Genomic DNA, 25,216 nt, shown 5'->3' on the forward strand with positions numbered 1-25,216 from the left:
TCTGGTGGTGTGGCTTGTTTTTTCTTTTCCTGCCTGCCAGTGCCCTGGTAGTAACAGAGGAATCCACCGAGAATCTTTGTCTGCATCTGGAAGAGGAGTCTGAAAGAAAATGACATACTTACTGGTTTTGCAGCAATAAGCAGGTAGGGGAGGACAGCAAGATAAACTTGTGCCGTTTGGGGGGATTAGCTGGACACAGATTGTGCCGTATTTTAGGTGGCAGCAGCTGGCTGATGACCCAGCAAGCTCAAAGCATTGCTAGCCATCGTACTGGTGTCCCTTGCAAGACTGGGAACATCAGGATGGTCCTGAATGCAATAGAAGTGGACAAATGTATAGGGAATAAAGGTGCAGGAATTTTAAGACTACTGGAACAACTTATTTCCTTGCCTTATGCTACCCTTTAAGAACATACTGTTTGTGGTTTTAAAGCTAAAGTCAGGTTTTGCCTTTCTATAATTTTTCTATTTGAGGATGACAAGGCACTATATGAGCATTAGATCATTTTCCCACACACACCTTCTGAAATTATGCACTCACTGTGTTCATAAGGAAAACATGTAAACTGGATTTACTAATTAAAGCAGTTACAGATTTTTCTTTGTGGACCTTATTCACTAACACATTTTTAATATACATATGTACAAATAATATATATGAAAAATAAAATAACAGTGAATGTATCAACTATGTAAAATACCCAGATAATAAACTATAAAAATTATTAGGCTTCTTCACCACTGGCTTAAAACCATAATAGTTGGTTTCATATTTATGTGTGATACAAATCCTGAAAAAAGAATAATAAATTTTTAATGCTTTAAAATATACTGATTTTCTAGGGGTTTCAGAGGACAGACTTTTGTTTAATCATATTTCTGGGCTGTTTCCAGGCTGTCACTATTCCCTAGAGATGAATCTCTGGACATCAGAGATTGTCCCCTGAAGCTGCATCTACAGACATTAAAGATCCAGAGTTGTTACATACCTTAAGCTAGGAGAGACAGGGGACTTGGTCCTAATTACAGCTTATGCCCATTTAAGGTTCTTTAAGCTTAATGCAGAAGCCTTGATGCAAATGAAAATCAGGTCCTCAGTCACTTCAAAAGTACTCACAAAAAAGGTTAAAATTCTGTTTAACTTCCTCTTCTTATCAAAGTCTTGGAAAAAGAGAGCCTTTTCATAAGGACTGAGCACTGCATGTTCTATCTGAAGTCTGCCGTTTAAAGAGAGTGATTGATTTTTCCACATTAAGGGCAAAATAGCAGGAAATCTGTGCCTCACTAACTCTTACACACAAACCTGCTAGCAAATGAGAAGCTCTCTATTCAAATCAAAATGGGATTTCTGGGTTTAAACTGTAGGACTTGAAGGGCTCAATTTCTTTGGCTTTGTCTTAAATTAAGAGCCAGAAATTATTTCCCCGTGAGACTTCAAGTTAGACCTTTGCCAAGGCCATGGGTCACTTGACTGCATCCAGAAGTTTACTCTATACTTAGCTGGTGATGTGTCGATATGATGAGGTTTCAGCACATGATACTTCATAGTGACTGAAGCTGGTTCCCATGATTTTTCAATTCAGTTGGGGAATAGGAGTACATAAAATCTGACTGTAATTTTCAGGGTTTTTTTTTTTTCCATGTTACAGTTTTCCAGAAGCGTAAGCATTTACAGGGACCTTTGATTTCTCACTTTTATCTGTACACCATAGAGTTATTAATGGAAATGAGAAATAAAACTGCCCTGTAGATGCACTGCTGTGAAAAAAAAAATTACTAATTAAATGTGGAGTAAGCGACTATGATAAAACCTCTTGGTAACAGGCCCGGCCACTGTGGGACAAGAGGTCATGCTTCACGTGCCAAGAATGACAGTGAGATGCTACAGGGGTTTGAGAACCAGTTGGAGAGTCAGTTCTCTAGTTCAGTGACCTCACTTCAGTGGGAACTGTATAAACACAGAAGTCGACCAAATAAATTTAGATGTATTTATAACTCTCTTGTGTAGTGAAGTACACTGAAGACAAGTGATGCAGAAATTATAGACTGCCAGTAATGGTAAAAGAAAACAACAACAAACACAACTTTAAATATATATTATAAAGAGTAGACAAGGCAAAAAAACTTTCCAGGGAAGACTGCCAGTAGCTCAGTGACACTCAGCTTTTTCACACCAGGATCCCTTTCCTATATGGTTTACCTCTAACAGGAGCTTCTATCTTATTTGTCAATCTGGGCAGAACAGACTGGCTGGGATTCTCTGAGAAACCCTGCAAAAACATTAGGGCTTCCTTGCTTCGGTGGCTAACTGGGAAAGGAGAATATAGTTTTCTTGCTCACTGAGTGGCATACAGATAAAGAATTCAAATTAATTCTTTGAAATGAAAGAAAGAAAATAGCAAGAACTGCCTCAAGAGGTACTAAAGGACTATTTTAATATTGAGATTAAAATGACAAAAATTCTTTGTAGTCTAATCTCCCACACATCCCAGACATTCTGTAGATATCAATGGGATGGTTTAAAACAAATCCAGATTGCAATTTTCATTAAAACCAATGGTCTGTTTTGTGATTCAAGAGCAATTTGCTCACCCTCATTGCTGCAGCTCTGCTAGACATGGCTGCATGTGTGCCACCTTTGCACTCCCAGAAGGTCCTGTGCAAACCACACCTTGGGACAACCATTGGCAAGAAGCAAAGTCCCAATGTGCAAATCTTCTGCATTACAAAACTGAAACAGAGGGGCATTTCCTTGTATTAGAGGAGAGACATATTGTAAAACACACACACAAATAAAGATTTTTATGAGAACATGTGAATAACCATCTAGAAAGCCAATAGTGTATCCGTGGCACAGATCATCAGGTGTTAAAAGCACGGCTGTCTGTGCAGGGTTCCTGCTCTACTCACTGCCTTGAAAGGCCTCTCTGTGAAATGCAGTTTTCATTCAAAAGTTTATTTTTACAAAGCATCTCTTCATTGTCAGCATAACACCTTCATGAGCTAACTCAAAATTCTAAGCAAAAGCAATTTAATCCTTGTCTCTGAAACACCGCATCCTCTTGCTATACAGCATTTCTAGAATAAGATAGATAATGGTCAAGTATGGTTTGCAGTTACAAAGGGCATTCTATGCTTTCATTGAAAAAAAAGGCCATATTTGATTTTTTTTTCAGTCTTCCAGTATTTGTCCCTCTTTTCAAGCTTCATTGACAGCGCTACAGGAAGTTTCACAGCAAGTACCTTTTATCCCCTAGGATGCATAGCAGCTGGGCTGGCTGATGAACTTACAACTCCGCACATTTTTCTAATGTTTCCTTGATTGCTTTTTAGGAACAGCTATATTTATAAATCTTTTGTTGCTTCTAAGTTGTCCAATCTTTATGGAAATTCCTTTCTAAATGAATATGAAACTATCTTCACTACTTCTGAATCATTAATTTCTGTCATTCCTATTTAATGTTGTGCTTATTTTCAGTTTCCCTTCACCTTGTAGAGGCTTTTTAGTCCACAGTAATAGTAAAAAACATTTCGTGATACTGAAAGAAGGGAGTTTGCTTTTTCCTGCTTGCAAGCCTGCAGGTTTCCTCCCAGTCATGTGTGTTTCCTTGGCTTCTCATTAAGAAAAACAAAAAAGAGAGACAAGAACTATGTGTTCTTGGCTTGTCACTGTATTTTAATACCTTGAAGGACAGAGATGAACTTGTTGGGCACAAAATGAAAACTTTAGAACAAGCAGCTTATGGGTTTTTAAAAATAATTTTTATTTGGCATCACCAGTCAAGCCTTTCATGTTGCTGAAATCTATTGCTGTCTTTGAAAAATCAGTCAACCTAAGCTGGTACCAAATCAGTTTAAAGATAGTTTTTTCTTACTTTAAGATTTCTTAGAAGCTTTTGAAAGTGTCACCTCAAAAGAAGGATAACAAATACTTAAAATATGTTCCTACTCTCTTCTATACAGCAGTAATAAAGGACATAAATTCCGGCCTTCACAACACAAAAGCTACATTGAAAGAATTTTAAGAGGTTGACAAATCACATACTGAGAATTTAGGAAACACCAACCAGCCTGATTTTAGCTTTCATGCTCTTGATGATGATACAGTTCTTAGTTATGTGTGTCCAACCGTTTTTTAAAAAACAGAACAAGAAGTTCACTAAACGAGCAATTACTGTGTATTTACTTTGCTTTTCTGGCCAGGTGGGCGATCAACCATACAGTGTGCTGTTGTTTTGACTACTGTGCTGACCACCAGCAGAGATGGATTCTTCTCTTCTGTGCAAATGAAGATAAATGCTTTTGACCTTTAATCTGCAGATATATATTATTGTAAGGGGAAATATTAAAATTAAGTATCTCTGATCCATTCCAGGAGTTGGAATAGGGTGTGTTCTTGTGTGCAAGACTATTCTGCTTGCTGTCCATTTATTTGTCCTTCCCCTTCTACCTACTCCTGCAAGTCTATCCTGTGCCACTTCAGCAGACTGAAGTCTTTTTACTTCACTTATGGGACTCAGCCCAGCCTCAGTCTTCTTGTCCAGTCTGTTTCAAGGTAAGATCAAAATCATTTTCTGAAAATCGCCATTTGGCCATCCCCTAACACAGGAGGTACTTGAGCTCGTATCTTTGAGGCAGTGCCGTAGCCCCCTGTTAGAGTCAGAAGAGAAGAAACAGGAACTTCTAGGGCACCATTGATCTGTTGGAAACTGGGGGAGTTAAACTGCTGCCCAGACTTCTCTGACACGTTGGCTTAATACGCAGTCACTTTGAGTCTTATGCAAAGGTATTTCTTACTAGCATATGAACCGCCCTTCCAATTTCCAACAGAATTTGTTTCAGATTTTTTTCTTCTCATTTTTTCTGAGCTGTATCTTTTCAGATCTGCTCTGTCCCTTGGATTTTTTCCCCTGTATTTATTTCAGTTGCTTGTTCTGCTTATTTGATCTGGATCTTGACTTCTTTATTATCTTAACTGGCATTTCTCTTTTTTTTTTTTTTTTTTTTTCCAAAAGCAGTGTTTCAGCACTTAAACATCTGACAGGTTAATCATGACAAAAAGGAATGTACTTAAATCTCAGTATATTTTTCAACTTCAAAGAGTTTTGCTCATATTTATTAATGTATCATCACAATATTTAAGTCAGAATTACCACTGCTGTTTCAAAGGTAGGTGAACCGAGGTGCAGACATTAACGCCTAAATCTCTTACACATTTGAGAAGTACAAATAGTCAGCAGGAGGCCTAATCTGTAGGAAGCGGGAGAAGTCTGGTACTAAGAGGTTTTTCAAAGCTTGTGTTTGGTATTGTCCAAATTCCCCAACTTCCTTGAGTCTGTGCTCTAGTGCAGCGGATTTAAGTAGCTTCATCCTCTTCAAGTAACAGTGTTCTGAACTGCTCCAAACTTAACTACTGAAACCAACACTCACCTAAATGATTCTCTGCCTGGTCTAAAGCAAACTAGTACTATGCAGTAATACCTTACTGCATGTTAGTAGATTTTCTTTAAATATGATGTAAAATTCCTCTATGTAGACTAAAGTGCAAGAGAGAACAGCAGGGTAAGGATTAATTTTCTAAAACTTCACTGATTACAGGAGGGTGGGAAGTATTACAGTTGTCTGTTGCTGCTGCTCTCCCCATAAAGGCTCCAGTTCACAGCACCACAGAACACAGTGGTTCACCCCCTTATTGACCACATTTTGACATTTCCACTTGCACTGATGTATGGCAAAAGCACTGCTGTGCAAACACCTCTATTAATTTAATTCTGGCAATATACCACACTGCTAAATACAAAAAAAAAATAATATGGGCGTTGCAACTATGGATTTTTTACTACCCTAAACTACTAAGTAGTGCACATTAATACTGTACATCATAAAATTCTTAATCATGTAGGTATACTCTTCACTTTCTTTTATCTGATAATACACTACCACTCTTCTAAATTACTACCAATGTAATCTTTAAAACAGTAGCTCTTTGTCCTCTCTAGGTTGCAAAAAGAGAAAGTATTACCTTCATCAGATATCACAGCTTTCATTTTTTCCTATGGTATTCTTTATTGGTGACTAAGGTCTGTTTACTCTCAATTCTAAGCAGAAACTCATTCTATTACTTTGCTTTTAAGAAAAAACTCCTTCACAAAAGCCTGTATAATAAATGGAGATCACTGACACACTTTTCTGAAAAATATTCAGGAAACGGTACTACTGAATATCATAAGCTCAGATGCTGAGGTGCTACACCACAGAAAATATTTTCTTCAACTAGTCACAATGAATCATTTTTCCCAGTGTTGTTTTAGAACTTGATATTCCAGATTTACATTAATTATCACTGCTACAAAGTTTCTACAGTATATCATGAAGTAAGGCTTGAGGAAAATTAATACACTCTCCGTTAGAAATGACTGATCTTTTCTGTGAATACTGAAAACAGTCTATACATGTTAAAAATGAAAACTAATAGTTGGCAAAGGCACAAATACATGTGCACATTAGAAAGATTATTTTGTGTCTCTCCAAGTGGCATGTAATATATCAAGAACCACTGTATGCTCATTATGCCACATCTGTGGTTCAGAATGGCAGTACATACAGTGGATATAGTAACATTTTGTGTAAGCAACAGTTAGGACTTGTATAAATTCAAAAGGAATTATAATTATTTAACATCATTTGGACGACTCACCTTTGAATTCACTCTATTTTATAAGTTCTGTAACTGCAAACCACTTCAGCTTTAGTAGGTACATAAAGGTGAAGAATAAGTATGTTTATTTTTAAACTGCCGTTCCTGTTGAAATTGTCAATGACTTTTAAATGAAGTATTCTGAAGCACTGGAATACTTATTTCAGATACAGAACTTCCAAGTGGAAGACATGACTGAAGAGAAGTATCATATCATAAATGTTCTGAAATGACTTTGAGCCAGTCTACCTGTTTTATCACCACAAATTTCATTTGCCAAGATCCAGTTGCTGTATTCACGAAACTGTGCTTATGTTCAGAATCACTAATTCTAATTCACATTTATTTTCAGGAAATTTGAGTGCAAAAAGAGCTTAAACTTCTAACTTCTTTTTATTGTTCGGCTACACTGGAAAAAAGTGTCAGATACTCAGGATATCTGCTTCCTTGGCTGTCACTTTGCAGTGAACCGCAGAAACAGGTTTTCAGAAAAGTGCACATACATTTTAAATACATTTCTAATTGTCAGCACACAGTCTATACCTACACAATTCACATTTCAGCCTTAGGTACATGTAAAGAAATGTGAGTATTTGGAAGACATTCCATATTCCTTCTATCTTCTCCCACACTGATTTCTTTTGCCACTTTAGGTGCTTTTGGTCTTTTTAGCATAGCTGCATCATGATGCTAAGTACATGATAGCAAAAACCATCAGAATTAAATGCTTAGCATAACACCATTTCCTCCTTTCCTTTACTCCCACTTGCCAGCTGTGTTATGCTTTTCCACAGATTCTTTGTTCCAACTGTGGCTAGGGGATCCCTGTTACCCTTCTTCCAGCAAAGGGCCATGGCAGAAAGCTGAGATGAGTGCAGGCTCATGGGAGATGGGGTGTCCTGGCAGAGCACATGTGAGAGGAGCTCATGAAGATGGACCCAGTCCTGCATCACAGGATGAAACTGGAAAAGGACATGGCCTCAATGTCCAATAACCTTTGAAGTCGTGCAGACAGAAGTCCTCTTTTCCCCCACAAGTAACATCTCTGTGGTAGAAGAGATGGTTAGAAGAAGGGAAAGAAAATAGTTTGGTTTTTTTTTTAAATTCTGAATGTTGTTTCCCTTCGCTTTTCTTTTCACACCTATATATTCTACACTTCCCTTTTTTCTTCTGCACCTTCTATCTCTCTCCTGCCCAAATCACTTCTCCCTTCAGCCTTCTCTTAAATCCTGTATTATCCTATTTCTGACACACTTTCATTTATCCCTTCATAGAACCATGGAATCATTTAGATTGGAAAAGACTGTAAGATCATCAAGTCCAACTGTTAACACAGCTAGTGCCAAGTCCAGCACTAAACCATGTCCCTAAGCCCAATGTCTTCTAAGCACTTTTTTACACATCTTTTAAATACCTCCAGGGATGGTGCCTCCATCACTACCCCTGGCAGCCTGTTCCAGTGCTTAACAACCCTGCTGGAGAAGAAATTCTTATCAATATCCAATCTAAACCTCTCCTGGTGCAATTCAGGGCCATTTTCTCTCATCCTAGTTCTTGTTACTTGGCAAAAGAGATTGATGCCCACCTGGGCACTCACTGGCTCACGTTCAGCTGCTGTCCACCAACACTCCCAGGTCTTTTTCCACCAGGCAGTTTTCCAGCTGCTCTTCCTCCAGCCTTTAGTGCTGCAGGGGTTGTTGTGACCCAAAGGCCCACAACGCAACCCTCAACAGGGAAGCAAGTCACCCTTTGAGCCCCCATTGTCCCAGCAGGTCCTCAAGCCACTCAGGTGGTTTTTCCTTCTTTAAGTCCGTGATTAAGTCCCTCATCTTGTGGATGCTGGTGTGGATGCTTTCACCAGACGTCTTCTTTGGGCTGCACTACCATCCATGCATCCATGGCTGATGTTGTCAGGAGCATCCAGAAGATAGTGGTGAGGCAAGTGCTGGGCATCATGATGGTGAATGCGGGCATGGGCTCTGGCAGTTGCCTCTGTTGAGGTTTTAAATAAAGTTAATAAAAATTGCAGTTTTGGGGGGGGGAGGGGGGGGGGGGAGAACCCCTCCTTTCTCTCCCTCTGTGCATTCCCCCTTCTTTATTACCTAAGAAGCTGGGGAAAAAAGAAATGGTAACAGGGTATGGGAACATGTGGCTGGGGAATGGATAACATGGAGGAAAGAAAGGGGGTAAGATTTGGGAAGACGCTAAAAGTGTATGACTTACCTGGTGGAGGCTCTGGTTGTGGGACGGCAGGTCAGTGTTGGTGGTGGAGATCTGCACTGTCTCCATCTCCATGCTGCACTTTTCTGGTTTTGAGGTTGCACCCTATTCGTCTCTTTCGAAGTTGTGTCCATGGGAGCAGTGTTTGCCGGGCCAGTGTAGGGCTTGATGTTCTTGCCTGGAAGCCACTTCAGGCCTGACGGTGTTGATACACAGGCATATCCCTTCCCCCAGGTTATTAAAGGGAAAGGGCCCAATATTTGTTGGCTCTCAAGATCCTTGATCAGTACTGGAGGCTTCTGATTGAGCTTAGCTTGGGCTGAAATGGAGAAGTGCCAGAATACTGGGGGGGTTGGCTCCATGAATGAGCAGTTCAGGAAATTCATTGTGAAAAGGGCCTACAGAGCCTTTCAATGAGAGGACTGATCTCTGTCCCTCCCCACTGTTATCAAGGACTTGCTTTATGGTACAGTGGGCCCCCTCAACAATTTACTATCCTGTAGGAGAATGGGGTATGCCAGTGCCGTGCTTAACCCCCCACTGATTAAAGAAATCTCTAAATTTGTGGGAGGTGTAAGCAGGGCCGTTGTCTGTTTTGATTTGTTCCGGGACGCCTAAGGTTGCAAACGCGAGGAGGAAGTGCCTGATGGTATCTTTGGTCTTCTCTCCTGTGTCGGCGAAGGCAAACACCGCTCCTGAAAATGTGTCAGTGGACACGTGTATGTACTTTTGCCTGCTGAAAACCGGGTAGTGGGTGACATCAGTCTGCCACAACTGGCTGCTGTTGAGTCCTCAGGGGTTAACCCCGGAACCCAACAACGGCAGTTGGTAGTGCTGGCAGTTGGGACAGGTTGCAACGATAGCCCTCGCTTGGTCACACGGCAGATGGAACATCTGCATGAGGGCTGGTCCACTTTGATGATAGAACTCATAGCTCAGCTTGGCTTGTGAAAAGACGTCTGGTATGCTGGCATTCTGGAGAGGCATGGCCAGGGCATCCGCTCTTCTATTGCCCTCTGCGATGGGCCCTGGGAGGTTGGTGTGTGACCTCACACGCATTATATGGAATGATTGCTTTCAGTGAGAGAGGAGGTAGATTAACCTCAGAAGCAACCTGTATAAATTTGGATTGCTCACCTCTTTTAGCAAAGAGTGTTCGGCCCTAGCAGTTACACCAGCTACATATGCCGAATCCATGACCAAATTAATCGGTTCTTTGAATCTCTCAAAAGCCCTGACAACAGCTGCTAGCTCTGCAATCTGCGGGGATCCCTCAACAATTTGGACATCAGACTCCCACTTCTGCATCTTTGGATCTTTCCAAGTCATAACTGACTTCTGGGAGCCGTGCGAGCCATCTGTAAAAACTGTCAGGGCCTTGAGATGGGTATGTCTTTGGAGGGGTTTTAGCGCCAAATGAAAGACTGAATTGAAGAGCTTATGACTGGGTCTGTGGATGGAAATTTGACCTGTGTAGCTGTCAAGGGTGAACTGGAGGTGCTTGTTGTTCTGGAGCAAATGGTCCAGAACCCCAGTGTAAGGGGAAGGTAAATGCATGTGAAATCACATCCTGCAAGGGTGCGGAGGTGTGCTCTGGCTTTAATGATTAGCTGAGCCATGAGCTCTTGTGGTGTTGTGATAGTTTTAATTGGCTGATTGTGAAGGAAGACCCACTCGATGATGAGGAGTGGGTCCTTCAGTGTCACATCCCATTGAAAACTTAGCACATTGAACCTGGGCGACTTACGTGGGACAATCAAGTTGAGTGGCAGTGTGGGGTCTACTCAATGCACCTGCCGCGAGGACAAGCCTTCCTGCACCTTCCTGATAGACTCCTGGGCCTCCGGGGTGATGGTTCACGGAGAGTCGAGGTCCTTGCTGCCTCGGACAAGGTTGAAGAGTGGCGCAAGCTCCTCTGTTGTAATCCCCAGCAGTGGACGCACCCAATTAATGGACCCGCAGAGCTGGTGGAGGTCGTGGAGGGTCCTTGGGTTGTCCCTGATGGTGAGCTGCTGGGGTATGACAGTCCGCTCGCCGATCCGGAGTCCCAGGTAGGTCCAGGGGCAGGTGCACTGAATCTTGTCCTTGCATATTTCAAAACTGGCTTCTTTGATGGTCTTGATGGTCCTCGATAGCACAATGTCCAAATAGGACTGGTCCCGGGAACAGATTAAAATACCGTCCATGTAGTGCAGGATGATGGTGTCTGGAAATGTCTTTCTTATAGGTGAGAGGATGTGGGCCACGTACCACTGGCAAATTGATGGTGAGTTTTTCCTCCCCTGAGGGATGACACGCCAGTGGTACCTTTTGAGAGGGGCCCGCTTCCAGGGACGAGTGGTAACAGTCCCTGTTTGGGTGCCACTTTGCTACACGGGGCTGCCTGCAGTGCTGGATGGTGAGATGCCGCAACCTCCTGAAAGCGTCTCCAAGGTGAAGCCGCTCGGCAGGACCACCACACACTCATACACACGTACACACGCACACACATGCGGATAGCTCCAGAAAATGTGTCAACAACAAAGAGACGGGAAGGGTCTTCATATGGGGTTCCACAGGAGGAGTTTAATGCAGCCACACACGTGAAAGGGTCCAGAGACACAGCCAAAGAACATGGGAGGGTTCAGGTTTCTATACGGGAGTGGAGGGAGCATCAGGGACCAATGATCTGAGGGGTCGGGGGCAGTACACAGGCGGGGTTAGGGTAAGAGAACTAATGGGGAAACTGAGGGAGTGGCGATGGGGCAGGGGCCAATGGGAGAACAGGGAGTGGAGAACCTTCTAGATCGGGGACATGTAACAAGGGGCAGGGAGGCCAATGGACCAACCAGGGAAGCAGAACTGGGGTGCATTACCATAACAAGACAAAGCATCCTGGGGGAAACCTCTTGTCGAACTAACCTGGGGAGGTTCTTTGGTACTAGGGTCTGTTCCACCAATGGACACCCTTTGTCCTTTGTACTACTGGCCCACCGACCTCCACAAACCACAATCACTGTCCTCATCCTGCTGGCCACACTATTGCTGATACAGGCCTGGATGCCACTGGTCTTCAAGCTGGCTCATGATCAGACATCGGCACTCCCTCCGACCCAGGGCTTTCAAGTCTCTTATGCTCATTTTCCAGCACAGTTCCTGTACTTTTCAGCGACTCCTTTTTCTGACCTGCCCCTCGAAATCTCGTATCCCGCTGCCTGACAACCATTAGTTTTGGGGGGTGGCTGGGAGCGCAGCTTCCCCCACGCCAGTGGCTGGTTGGGATGTGGGAAGACCTCACTCAGCACAGCGGTGCGCGGGCCGGCTCCGCGGAGCTCTGTGCCTCTGGAGCGGCACCGCCGGAGCCCGGGCGCAGAACAAACGTCGGCCCCGCCGACAGCCCCCGCCCGGCAGCGGCAGCCCCGCGCCTGCGCCTTCCCGCGGGGGTGACGCCGCCGCCCCGCGCCGTGGAGGCGGGACCCGGGCACAGCGGGCGTTCGTAAGTTCCTTCCCCCCGCGGCAGTGGGGCTGCAGCCGGACTGGGGGCGGGCGGCGCCGGGGCGCGGCTGCCCCGCTCTCTCTCCGCCTGCGGAGCCGGCTGGCGGCTCGGGGCCGGGAAGCAGGAGGTGGAGGGGTAGCGGCTTCCGGCGGGGCGGGCGCCTCCTCCGGCCCTCACTCGGCGAGCTCGGAGCTCCGCGCCTGCAGGGCCGTTCACTCGCCCCGTCACGGCAAAGCTGCTCCCGTAGCTTGGCCGAAGCGCCGGGAGGCGCGGAGGGCTCGGCAGCGTCCCCCTCGCCACCGAGGTGTGTGCGGGGCCCGCCCGGCTCCCGCCGCCGGAGCCCGGGAGCGGCGGTGCGGGGCTTGCGGCCCTCGGCCGGGGGCGCCGTGTGAGCGCAAAGCCAGCACGGCCACCCGAGCCCCGGCCCCGGGGGTGTCGCAGCCCGGCCCGGGGTATCACCCCTCGAGTGTGGAAACTGCGAGAGGGCGTGACTGTAGTTGCCGGTTCGGATGTTACAATAAAGACCTGCCGAAAGGCCGCGTAGTTCAGGTTCCTACAAGTCACGAAGGTTACTTCTACAGCTTCCGCTTTATTTAGTGGTGGCCACAGAGCGTGTCTTCTGTGAGGGGTGGCAGTGGGTGCCTCCAGGTTTCGTGGCGCTGGGCCGTGGCACCGTTTGGCCCCTGTGCGGTCCCTGCCAGCGTGAGTCAGAGCTGTGCGCCGAGCTCTTGACTCCGAGACCTGAGCGATGTTTCATAACCTTGCTGCTGCTTCCATAAAAGTACAAATACGATGCGCAGTCCTCTCGGGCTCCTTAGGGTTTGGAAGGAACTGACAGCCAAAGGGGTTTTGTCCTGTGGCTGCAGAAATGGATGCAGTAAACGGGTGTAGTGTTTGTGTGTAACTTACTGAGGCCTGTCGGCTTATGAATCCATTAGAACTTTTAATAATGACATAAGGAACATATCCCAGATTCCAAGTTATCAGATGTGTCTGGCATAGATAATATAAGGAGGGAAAGATTTTAAAGCAGCATAAGAGACTTTTCAAAAGACTGTGCAAATGTCTGCAGTGGGCCAGATTTGGAACAATGTGAAAGTTTAGCTTGTTTCAATTCATTTTGCCCAAAAGTAATGCTTTATTAGAAGTTTTACCTAGTTCTATACCTAAATTAAAATTGTAGTGGTATGTCTTGTGCTCAGTTCCTTTCTTCTCCAAGTTAACTCTTGTTGAAGCTTTTTAATAGATGTTAAAGTCTCAGTCAACATACTGAGAAATACTGTATAGTTAAGCTAAATATAGTCTTGAATTTTCTTGTACTGATTCATTTGAACCCGTAATATGCCATTTAAAGTGGTCTTTCATGTTATTATTCCTTAATAAAAAGGAAAGAAGAGGATAACATAGGGTAAACGCACAGCTCCCTTGGATCACAGTAGTTTGTATGCAGTTTTTTTTTCCCACAGAACTATTCAGCAGCCAAAATTCTGAGCTGTTGTTCTTTTGTTTGTTTCAATAACCTGATAGTAGCTAGTTATTTTTAGTAATAGTTTAAGTTAATCTTTTTCAAAGTTATTCTTATGTGAAGCAAAATACATATAATTCAGGGACGAATGCATATTTTTTTCTGCTTCAGTAGCTAGAAGAATTGGATTTTTCCCAACTTAGAGTTTGTCAAAAGTCAGAAAGAAAAAGGACGGGAAAAAGCTTATGACAAGTTACGTGTTTAAAATATTTTTTGTAATGATCTAGTGATCTTAGTTATAAAAATATTCTTGGGTAATTATAACTGGAGGATCAGAAGAAAACCAGCACTATGCTGTGGTTCAAATATTTTTAGCTTTTGGGCAGGCTGTTAAAGAGATAGATTGTGCAGTAGCTAAAGTTGTAATTGAAATGTTTTTCAAAGCATTTGATGAAGAAAATACTAGTTTCCTATGTTTCCTCATCCCATTTGTGAGTGAGAATACCAGCACTAGCAATGACAGGGAGAGCATATGATGAGATATTTCTGACTTTCTCACATGAAGCCTTAGAAATTTGTAGTGACTGTCATACATATGTTTTTGATGTACAAGTTCAAGGATTATGTTGTGCTAGGTGGAAGGAGTGTTCTTCATCAGTGACTTGGGCTGTTTCAAGCATTTTTATGGTCACAGGTAAAACATTTATGGAAGTGGTTTAATGTTTTAAATGTCCATATGAAACTGGTGATGGTTTTATGTATTTGTTTGCACCTAAGGAGGTAGGTGGTGTCAGGTCAAGGTGAAATAGCCAAATGTTGAATGTAGAACTTTGATTGGAAGCTGACTGAAAATATTACTGTGGTTGCAATTAAAGAAACTTTGGAGTTTTAAAAGTGCATGGTAAAATCCGAAACGTGTGAACTTCTATCAGTTATATTAGCAATATTTATTCAAATATTTATTATTGTAATCTCTAGTCTAAAGTCCTGTTAATGTATGGCATGCCTCAGAGGAGATGCTGTTGTATTGTGGGTAAACATGTTTTAGTAGAATTCTTGTTTATTTACCACTTCCTAAAATGTTTATCTCTCTATTAAATACGATTTTCTGTCCTTTGCTAAATATATTTCCTGAGATATTGGAACTTTCTGTTGTGTTTGTTTGTTTTTTATTTCCTTGAAATAGGAGTTAAGATGGATGAAATGTTTCATTGGCCATAGCAGCAGCAGGATGTATAAGGTGCGTATGTTGAAAGATTACAGTTAATATCCTTGCAGAGTATTCTAGATTTTGATTCTGTGTCTATCTGAACACAAAGACAGTTTTTGCCTCTGTATTTGAGTTGCTGTTTATTTGTTCATTTAAAATTCTTTAAGGTTGTTGAGGGTGTATTCCATTGGGCTTGTACTCCAGTGAAACTAATTGTTTTCATAATTTCCATAAAAGGTATTAGTGGTTCAGCAGCAGGAAAATATGTTTTGATGTTCATTCTTATTTGCAGTCAAGACAGGACATTGGGCTTATTTGCCGAGACTTAATGCTTCATGTTGGCATTTTAATTCACTTACAGAGATCTTACAGAGAACTTGCTTTTACTTAAAAAGATTTTTTAAAAATAAATTTTAAACATGAACATATATTTAAATTTAAAACACGAACATACATTTTTACAAGACTAACACTGGCAAATAAGAGAACGGTGATGCTTGAGTAATAATTGAGCCCTTTCTCATGGAGCATATTTTTATGTTGTTGCTATCAAAGTTGAGTGGATTACATACTTTTTCACAATGTAACCACCATTAAATTGTATGACGTAGGTTTTTATTTTTTATTTTTTTAATTTCAAAAATAAAAAGTTGTGGGTTTTTTAAAATTCATTCTTTCTTGTGCTGGTGTAACAAAGAGATTCTTACTGCCAGCTTAAAATCGCATTTGGAGAGCGCTGTTGTCTTCGTATTGTATTTGCTCTATCACTGTTGGTCTTGTCTCCTCATGAAACCACAGAACAACTGGGTAGAAACCATCCTATTCAAATATCACAAAGTGTGATATTTGCTAATTAAGTGTGTCTTTGACTTACTGTATTATAATACTGTACATGCTGGTATTGGTTTGTCCTTAATTGGCTGTTCAAACCGAATGTCAGTAGGTGTCAAGTATTACTTTTTTTAAAGGACTGATTTCATGGGTATTTATAGCATAATCGAATGTTGTAGGAAATGTTAGCGTAGTTTGTGTAGCAATATGTTGTAATCTGGTAATTGTTCCAATTAATATCAAGAATGTAATCAAAACACCGTAAACCTAACTGTGGTAGAATTGTACTGTGTATTGAACTATGATGTACAAGGGCGTAAGTTAAGGAGAGGCTATCTTTGGTTTGTCACGTCAGTCTTTACCATTTTAGGAAAGAATAATTTCCTCACCTAAACTGTGAACTGTTCTTTTTATCTTTGGTTCTTTCTTGCATCTTTTTGGAGGCCATACAGTACTGAAAGTCTTGCTTGAAGGGAGGCTGGCTAGTGTCCTCATTACCAGAAGAGGCTTAGTAGTGAGCTGTCAGTCCACCTTGAATTGTTGCACAAATGGAAAGAATGTAATCAGTACCTCAGGGCATGTTTCAGAATTGTAATGCATTGTGGTGAGTTCATTTGTAGTTAAGCTTTTATTTTTTGCAGAGTGATGAGATTTTTTTTTCATGGAATCATAAAAATAATAAAATTATGGAGTATTGAATAATAAACATGCAATTTTTTTTTTAAGTGTAACTTTTACTTTTAGAGGCTGCTATAGGATGTTAATTTCTGTGTATGCATTGTGTTGTTTCTTTCTGTGGCTTAGCCCATTATTGTTTTTCAGAAAGCCTAGACCCAAGATTGTTGGTTTAGGAAAAGTGTCATGGTTAATGCCAAGAAGAGGTCATGTGGTGAGCTTCAGAGCTGGACTGTCTCAGCCCTGCTGAAGAGCCTCTGTTGCAGCAAGTCACTGGGGAGGCAGGAGTGTTCTTGTGGCTCACTTGGGTATTTGCCAGGCGGACCAGGTGCTAAAGAGATGGAAAAGCAGCTTGGAAAATTTGTTTGATAGGAAAAGGAGTAGTGGGGGAAAGAAACTACTTCTGGCAGACTTACTAGGATCTATGACTGAAATTGGTTTGGGATATTAGGTTCGTTGTAAGTTACAGTTCCAGGGAGAATTTTTGCTGTTTGAGTTTGGGTGGCAGAGCAGTCAGAGCTATGTTTCCATACTCAGTCTTCCTCATTAAGCCCTATGTTACCAGTGGCTGAATGCTGAAATGTCTGTAGGAAGCATTTAATTTTTTACGTGACCCCAAAGCAGAAACCAAATGAAAAAAACCCTCAAAGGTGCATTGTCTTAATTTTTGGTGCTTTATTCAGCTGTTAAGGACAATTGCAAGGGACTGTATCTCTTCTTTAAAGGATTTTTCTCTTGGGCCAACACTATGAAAATGATGCATGGTGACAAATTCCAGTTCAGACTGATGTAATTTCTATTGTACCTGTGCTTCTTTGCCACTTCACTTTTCTTATATGTATGTTTGTGGTTATTTGGGATGAACTGTAGAAAATAGGGATTTTACGAAAATGTTACTAATTTTTATAGTTTTGAGCACACTTCTGTCTTGTGCTGAATGACATAGAACTTAATTTTGGTGGGTTTTTTGGCCTTGACTGGTTGGCCTCCCTATGTGAGACTACAGTCCGCTTATTGGGGGTGTGTGTAATCTCAGATCTGTATCAGGCTGCCCTTTCAAAGAGTGCTACATACACCAAGACATGAGGTTCTGACAGTTCCTGCTCTTCTTCAGCTCAATCAAAATCGAACTGCTGGTGAAGAAATAAGGTAGATCCATGTTTTTAGGAAGCAGGGCAGTAAAGTTGAACTACTTAGCATTGGTCACTGCTAATTATGTGCACTGTCCTAAAGATACAACTATATGACACCCCAAAATACTGTTAGGGAATTAAAAAGGATCAGTATATAGAAACCTGCATAGTCCTGTTGTGTATGTAATTGTACTACTCTGTGTGTGATGAATCAAGCACTTAGAACTTACCAGCCTGCCAGTAAAATAATGTGGATGTTCAGTGGGTTGTGTTGCTTTTGTCATCAACAGATTTCAAGGCTTTACTGAAGTGAGAACACAAATCAGTATTGGATTTAGAAAGAAGAAACTGTTCTATATTACAGGACTCAAACGGAGACCACCCAAATGCCTTCAGCTGGTTTTTGTTATTTTCACAAATAGTTTGTTCTTTTAGTAGAGTATTTAAGAACAGAGAGTCGGGTCAATCACTCTATTATGTTTTTCCCTAAACAGCATTATTAAGCAAACTTTACAGTATTGTTCATCATTGAGAAAAAAAAAGTCCTACAGATTCTCTTGGTTTTTTTAGCTTCCAGAGAAAAATAGAGATAGGCTGTTGTGATTTCAAATCTTCAAATTATAAATTTAATGCACTGTGTTTTTGGAAACTTTTCTAGTTTTGGCTGGATTGTACTTCTTAAGGGCCGATATAGTATCTATTATATTTTATGGTATTTAGTAAGTTAATTCAGAGGTGTTACTATTTCTTATAGTTCTGGTGGAATAAGTAGGATGCAGAATATTCTTGTCCTCCATATAGTGTGAGTTATCTTTTTTATAACAGTCTTAATTTTTCAAAGGGCAGGCCTGCTGTATTTTTTTACTGACCTGCTCTTGTGCCAAAGCACACTTGGTGCTCCACTGAAGACGTAAAAGCAAAAAGTCCTGGCAGTTACCTTTGCTGAGTGTGGGTTTGTGTTCTCCTGTAAACCAGTGATTTTCTTTCTGGGCAGATACTCTGACTGGCAAGAGACAAAGATTTGCAGACTGTAATGGGTGAGATACAAGGAAGAAATTGTGCTGAAGGATGAAAAAGCAAGGACTACCTGGCCCCAAATGATGTCTTGACATGTTAGTAATGCCACATACTCAAAGTAGGGGACTGCGTGTTAAGAATCTTGTTTCTGGGAGCTCTTTTAACTTCTGATACCTGTCTTTGTACTTGTAATCAAAGTAAACAGTGTGATGGAGTATAAAATGGTGTGGTAAAAATCAGTATCTTACTGTCATACAGCATGCCATCACAGTGGTTGTGGTGCTGGATGCCTCTAAAAAGGATGTAGAGAAGACAGAAATCAGGAAAGAGTCTGAAAGAGGAATATGGGGGGATGGAAATTTGCCTTTATAAAGAGAACTTGGAACAAAACAGATTGCTTAGCCTTTGAAAGGCAGTGAACACGGAGAAGTATAACACAGGTACACAAAATGATGAATTGTTTGAGAGAAGTAACTCAAAAGCTTTTGTTTTGTTGGTTCATGCTATAAGAGTAAGGGGACATTCTGTGAAACTAGGATGGCAAAGTGAGAAAGGAAACTTGAGAAAGGATATATTTCTTAAACTGATAAGACTGAGCTCTGCAGTCTAGGGATAATTTTGATTTAGAAAAATTCTAATAGAAATTGGATAAATTAGAGGGCAAGAATATTTCCACAGGCTCAAGTTACCTTTTCTCCTGAAAGAATATAATCTCTCATCTTTTTGTCACTTGCAAAACTATTTTTTCCATCATGATTGTTAATAAAGCTCATCTAAAAACTATGTGTTGATGGTGTGAGTAAATGAATTCAGTCTATCCCTAGTTTGTTAATGGGAGAAACAGTTGCAGCATCTCACTAATTTGTTTGCTCTCTTTCCCTGTATTGGATTATATCTAGGTGAGAACCCACTAGGTAATATGTCTAGTTCCCTTGGTAGGTTCTACTGATTTACTTGGTTTTTCTAGTAGATGGGCACATTGGGGTAGAGGTTTTGGGGATTAACATCAGGGTCCTCATAAAATTGGAAAGCATTTACATAGGCCAGTTGTTTTTGTGACTTGTCACTCGTGAGGCACTGTCCTGTTCAGCTTTGATTTTTCTATTGCCTGGGCTTGTGATTAAGTTGGTGTTCCCGCAGTAATTTAATTCAAGTCAGTACACAAGTTTGTTCTGTACCTAGAGTGATAGAATATTTTGGGAGGATGAAATGAGCTAACACTGGTCTTCTGTGTCACCCTGCCAACTCCCAGCAAGTATGTAAAAAGTCATAAAAATAGCAGTGGGGGTATCTTAATTAAATGAGCATGCTTGTCGCTCTGCCAGTCTTTTCTCTTGGCATGGTTCAAGTCTTAGAAACTGTTTGCTTTCAGTCTCTCTCAAACTCAAATATAAAACTCTATGATAAAAGTATCAGAAGCAGTGTTCAGCTGGAAAAGACTGCAGATTCAGCTTTTGCTCATTCCCGCTGAAATGCCCTTTTCTCTCCATTTAACAGAGGCTGCAGTTTTTACTTTTGGTGTCTTTAGCAGCAGATTGAGTTAAATTTGTTGTATTTGGCTCTAGAGCAGCAAAGAGCAGATGTCAGGGAGGTGCCGTGACAGGAATAAAAAAATTCAGAAGGCTTGTGGGAATTTGGGGGTGAGAGGGAAGTCTTCCTCCTATTTTTTCCATGCTAGAATCCGTATTATAATATTTAGAGCTGGCATTCAGTTCAAAACTTGCTGTGCTGCAAGGGTTGATGCATTGACGCAGACATTCTTTCCCACAGCTCAAATTGTGGAAACAGAGTTTATTTATAAAATAAAATATGCCTGTGAAATTATAATTGATACCTTAATTATGGAGAACTTGCTTGAAAGATGGTAACTTAGCGATCCGTGGGACATTTTCCTGGCTTAGAATAGCCATGATTTATACTGAAACATTTTCTCTGCATGAATCCTAGAAATGGAATTCCCCTGTCAAGGCAGAAAAACTTCAGTAACTGAGAGGTACTCTGCCAGGGATGATAAGTCTAAAATAATAAGTCAAGTTTTAAACATTATTTAGGGTTGGAACATGTGAAAAGTAAGCTTTGCTATTTGGGATTTTCACTATTTGAAAAATGTGCATTTAAAAGCCACCACTACGTGTTTCCAGTCTTTACATAATCAGGTGGGTTCCAGATGTATGTGGGATCCTGGAGAAGTTTGTTGCTTTGGATTATTTCTTTTCACTTTTGTAAATGAGCAGAATGCTCCAAAATTCAGTTGTGGCTTTTTTTTTCCCTTTAAATCTTATCTTATTGCGGGCCATTTCTGGAAACACCTGGTGCAGTTTGTTAGTCAGTAGACTGATTACTTGTTTGTTTGTCTTTCTTTCTCACATCTTTGTTTTTCATTCATCATCTACTTGCACTACAAGAGTATATATTGCCACAGTATAGTTTACAGAAACATAAATACAATGTAATTTACATCATATTTGCATAAGTTTGATTACAGGTTGCTGTATTTGAAAATTGTGTCAATTCTCTGTTGTTGTATGTGTAGAATGGTGTACTTGATAATTTCTGGAGGAATTTGTCTTTTTCTGTGATGAGAAAGTTTTATTTATACAGTGATCTGGAGGGGAGGACAGTAATAAATCTGCTTTTCCTTGAGATGGTTCTCATTAGTCTTGTGTCAGTGTTTCAGTAAACCATGTTGACTCCTGCTTTGGATCTTCTATTCTGGTGGTGAAGCTGGACTCTTGTCTAGCTCTGGTAGTAGCTCTTTTCATTTGGTGGGGAGATGGGATTTGACATAAAAGGAGTGTATGTTATTGTGCGTTTGGTAAGAATATAAAGTCTGACTTTGTTTTTCAAAAGCAATTAGTATAGTGGGGTGAGTTGACAAAAGCATTGGACATGCTCTGTTCTCTTCAAAGTCCTGAGTGGAGTGTGCTTTTCAGGTTTGAGAACAAATCTTCCCATGTTTTTTGCTGATAAAAAATGTCAGTGCACTGCTAAAAGAAAACAGGACAAACTAGCTTGCCTGTTGGCTGTAGCATGTTGAGTGTCTTGGTTAGACAGCTAATTTCAGTGACTTGAAAGTGACAGGCCTGGAGATAATTGTGGTCAGAGCTGCTCCAAGAGGAATGAGTGAAGACTTTCTGATTTCCTAAATGATAAGGAAACCAGGTTTGATCAACAGCTGCTGGGAGGGTTATTCAGGCACTGAGTTAGTCTAGTCCAGTGCAGGATTTTTCACCTCTGACCAGCTTAGGGCATGTTCTGCCTAAGGTGAGCTGGTGAAATTAACAGTTTGGGTGGGTATGATTAACATACTTTATGTTTGCCCTGAACTTAATTTCTTACAGGTATTTTTTCATTTGGCTGTCAAATTCTTTGTTGTGTCAGAAAGATTTCGTGACCACATCAAAAAAGTTAGAAAAATGGTTAAGTTGTAGATTCTGTATTTAAAGATTGTGTTCTAGATCATTTAAAGGTTTCTTTTAGATGATAAGATTTTGCTTCAAAAGAAGCATGAAACTGTAGATGTAGAGTCTGTTTAGGCTAGATCAAGGTTGTACCTGTTTTATTTCTTTTTTCATGCTTTTGTGCAAGTGTCAAACCTACATTTATGTACTAGCATGCATTGAAGATAGCTGTGTATTGTGAGGTGTTAAGGTATAATTGATCTAATTCACTGTAAAAGTTTTGAAACCTTTTTGAAGGTGTTTTTTGCATCTAAAAATCTTCAAATATTTGGTATAAAATACTGATGTTCATTGGAAAGTGAAATTTCTGTTCAATTTCGAGACAAGAAAACTTGTTCAAGATTAAAACAGACCAAACTCTTACTTTTCTTTTTCAGTTTTAAAATTATTCTACACTTACAGAAATGCAGATACCTTTGAAAGATTTAGCTGATCAGCTTTTGAGAAGCAGAAAAATTCCTCAGATTATAATGCTAACAAAATTGATGGAAACTCCTGAATATAGAATTGGTTTGTTCTACAGATGTTCTACAGATTCCTGTTCCAGGAAGCTGTTCATTTTGGAAAAGTAAGAAAATCAAGAACTATGAAATCTTGATTACAGAAGTTGTAGAATAATGGGTTTTAATTTGACCATCAAAAGTGCAAGTCAAGGAAAAAGGGTATTGTCTTGATGGTAATATCTAATAATTTGCAAAGCATCTTCCCACTAGACAAAAAAAAGTAAAAAAATAATTTGTAAAGTGGACTGTACATATATACTATTGCAACTGTCCTGTCTTATCAGGGAGATAAGACAGGCTGAGTATCCTGGGTCTTATTTAACCCTGAGGGGTTTCAGAGACAATAAACTTGGGCATGTTAGCCTTCTTTTGTCCAAGTGGAAGTATGTTTTAAAGTGTATGCTGTTCAATAATGAACACAATTTATTTGAATTGTCCCTTTATAACATTTCAGACATGGAACACTAGAAAGACCGTTTCTAAAATGTTGATTAGTAATTGCAAAATTAATAGATAAGGATTTTGTAGAGGTTAGTACTGGTTGAGAGAGAATAGCCATGCTTGCTTTTTTGGAGGATATTTACAGAGAACATTTTCAGGTTTTCTTTGGTGGCCTCTCTCTCCAGCACTTGTCTCTGAATGGTGTAGTTACCTGATAATTCAGTCTTTGGCAATTATCTTTAGAAAGCTGTTTTTATTGGGAAGGAGAAAATGTTTAATGTATATACTTGTAGTGAGGAAGGCACTGGGTGGGAATATTAACTCGTGTTAGGTTGACTAATTGTAGATGTCCCCAAAAGAGGAAGTTTTAAATTTCTACTGAAATCTAGCTTATAGATAAATACAAATTACTGTGTTTAGAAGCATAGTAATTTAAAAACTAATATCTTTGGAATTCACTTTTTCATTGTAAAGTGGTTTCACAGGCCCAGAATATGACATTTTTTACTTTTAAAGTTTTTAAAATTAATTACATTTCTTTCTAGAAGTAAGATGAATGCCAGTAAGCTCCCAATTAAAAAGCATTACTTGTAGTGGTACACTAGAATTGTGGAATATCTTGAGTTGGAGGGGGCCCACAAGCATCACTGAGTTCAACTCCTACTAGTTTTCAGATACAAATTCTAAAGAGGTTTCACAAAGAGCAGATGTGGTCAGGTGGAAAATGTCGATTTGCAAAGGGATCCTATGCAGTGCCCACTGTTGTGAGCTGCAGTGCTGCTTCAGGGTGCTGCAGATGAGTCAGCTGCAAGTTCCTGTATTGAAAGGAATGCTCAGTTTCTGATGTGTTGCCTACACTTGGGAGGTGCAGGAGCCCTTCCCGGGGTTGTTGCCACCAACTCATTTGCACGGTAATAGCCCATGTAGGTAGTTCCTGGCTTCTGACAGGCTTCAGCTAGTTCACCTGGCTGAAAATAGGCTGGGGTTTTAAGCACATTGAACTGAAAAAACCATACAGTATCACTGGGACTATTTTTGCTTTACACGTACAAGTACTTTGAAAACAGAGTATCTGGCAATAATATTGAAATATTTTTTTTTGACCAATCCACAAACACTGTTACATGCTGTGGATAGATTTGTGTTGCATTTATAGCTGCTGAAAAATCAGTGGCTCATCCACTATTGCAGTTTTTTTGGCTAGCATATTGTATGAATATTGTACTGTGGAATCTTTAATCTGCTGTGGAGACATACAAATTCAGGAGAAGTGACTTTAATCTTTGAAGAACGTGTGTTGACTGGGAAAGCTAGTTCAGTTTATTTTTGCAAATCACCAACCCTTAGAAGTGGGATTAAGTTTAGTGCAGGAGAAAATGAACTTTCCCTTTGTCTCCAGAGTGAGGTCACGGTGCTTGTCTCTCTTTTCAGCCTCCATCTCAGTAAAATAGAAAATATGATTGTTTCATGTTTCAGTTTTATCTCCTGAAGAATGGGAGTTACAGTTACTTGTGTAGGCTGTAATGTCAGCAATTACTTTTTGTCTTTGTTAGTTCTGTACTACACTGTCTCTGCCCTGTGTGCATGCCTGTGTTTGAAATTCTCATGTGCTGCTTTTGTATTTTCTCTTTCTTGCCCCTCGATTTTATTTGTTTAGAAATTCCACTGAGCAGGTAGCTGAATAGACTTCAGCCATCCAGGAATTGATGGTGCATGTGGCTTTAGTGATGCAAAATCCCACCCACCTTAGATGTGAAGGCAGGGAAAAGGAAACAAAACAGAATCCAACAGAAGAGATGAGAAAAGAAAGGCTTTGGTAGTAAAGGAAGGTAGAGGGGAACACCTGAGTGACAAGCTTGGAAGAAAAGAAGCTGAAGTGGTGGTATGGTACACTGGTTTTGGCAATGCAATATGTGATGATGCTGTTCTGATTTGTAATTTTAAGAACAGCTAAAGAAGCATGTTGCTTAAATAAGATAATTCACTGATTCTTTTTTTAATTTAAAAAATCTCTTTTTATCTCATTTTTCAGTAGAGCAGATAAACACTAGCACTCATTTTAGGGGAGCTTATTTTTGTTTAATGAGAA

At 40.6% G+C, this 25,216-nt stretch overlaps 1 protein-coding gene and 1 long non-coding RNA gene across 13 annotated transcripts in view; one reads left to right on the forward strand and one right to left on the reverse strand.

Moving 5' to 3' along the window:
- Positions 1-4,951: 4,951 nt before the first annotated feature.
- On the reverse strand, positions 4,952-12,331 carry LOC125321270. Its single transcript, XR_007201504.1, has 3 exons — positions 8,920-12,331; positions 8,282-8,688; positions 4,952-7,741 (listed from the first exon to the last, which is right to left on the reverse strand). It is a non-coding gene; the product is annotated as an uncharacterized LOC125321270 (long non-coding RNA).
- A 9-nt stretch (positions 12,332-12,340) lies between these two features.
- ZNF438 (zinc finger protein 438) overlaps positions 12,341-25,216 on the forward strand; it is a 51,059-nt gene continuing 38,183 nt past the window's right edge. For 3 of the 12 annotated variants that reach the window (XM_048293850.1, XM_048293861.1, XM_048293807.1), the window contains exons 1-2: positions 12,341-12,391; positions 15,043-15,096. The gene's annotated coding sequence lies outside the window, so the exon portion shown is untranslated. The other 9 variants (XM_048293792.1, XM_048293799.1, XM_048293839.1 and 6 more) reach the window with 9 other exon arrangements.

The sequence above is a fragment of the Corvus hawaiiensis genome, chromosome 1, assembly GCF_020740725.1.
Source record: "Corvus hawaiiensis isolate bCorHaw1 chromosome 1, bCorHaw1.pri.cur, whole genome shotgun sequence".
Taxonomy (NCBI): Eukaryota; Metazoa; Chordata; class Aves; order Passeriformes; family Corvidae; genus Corvus; species Corvus hawaiiensis.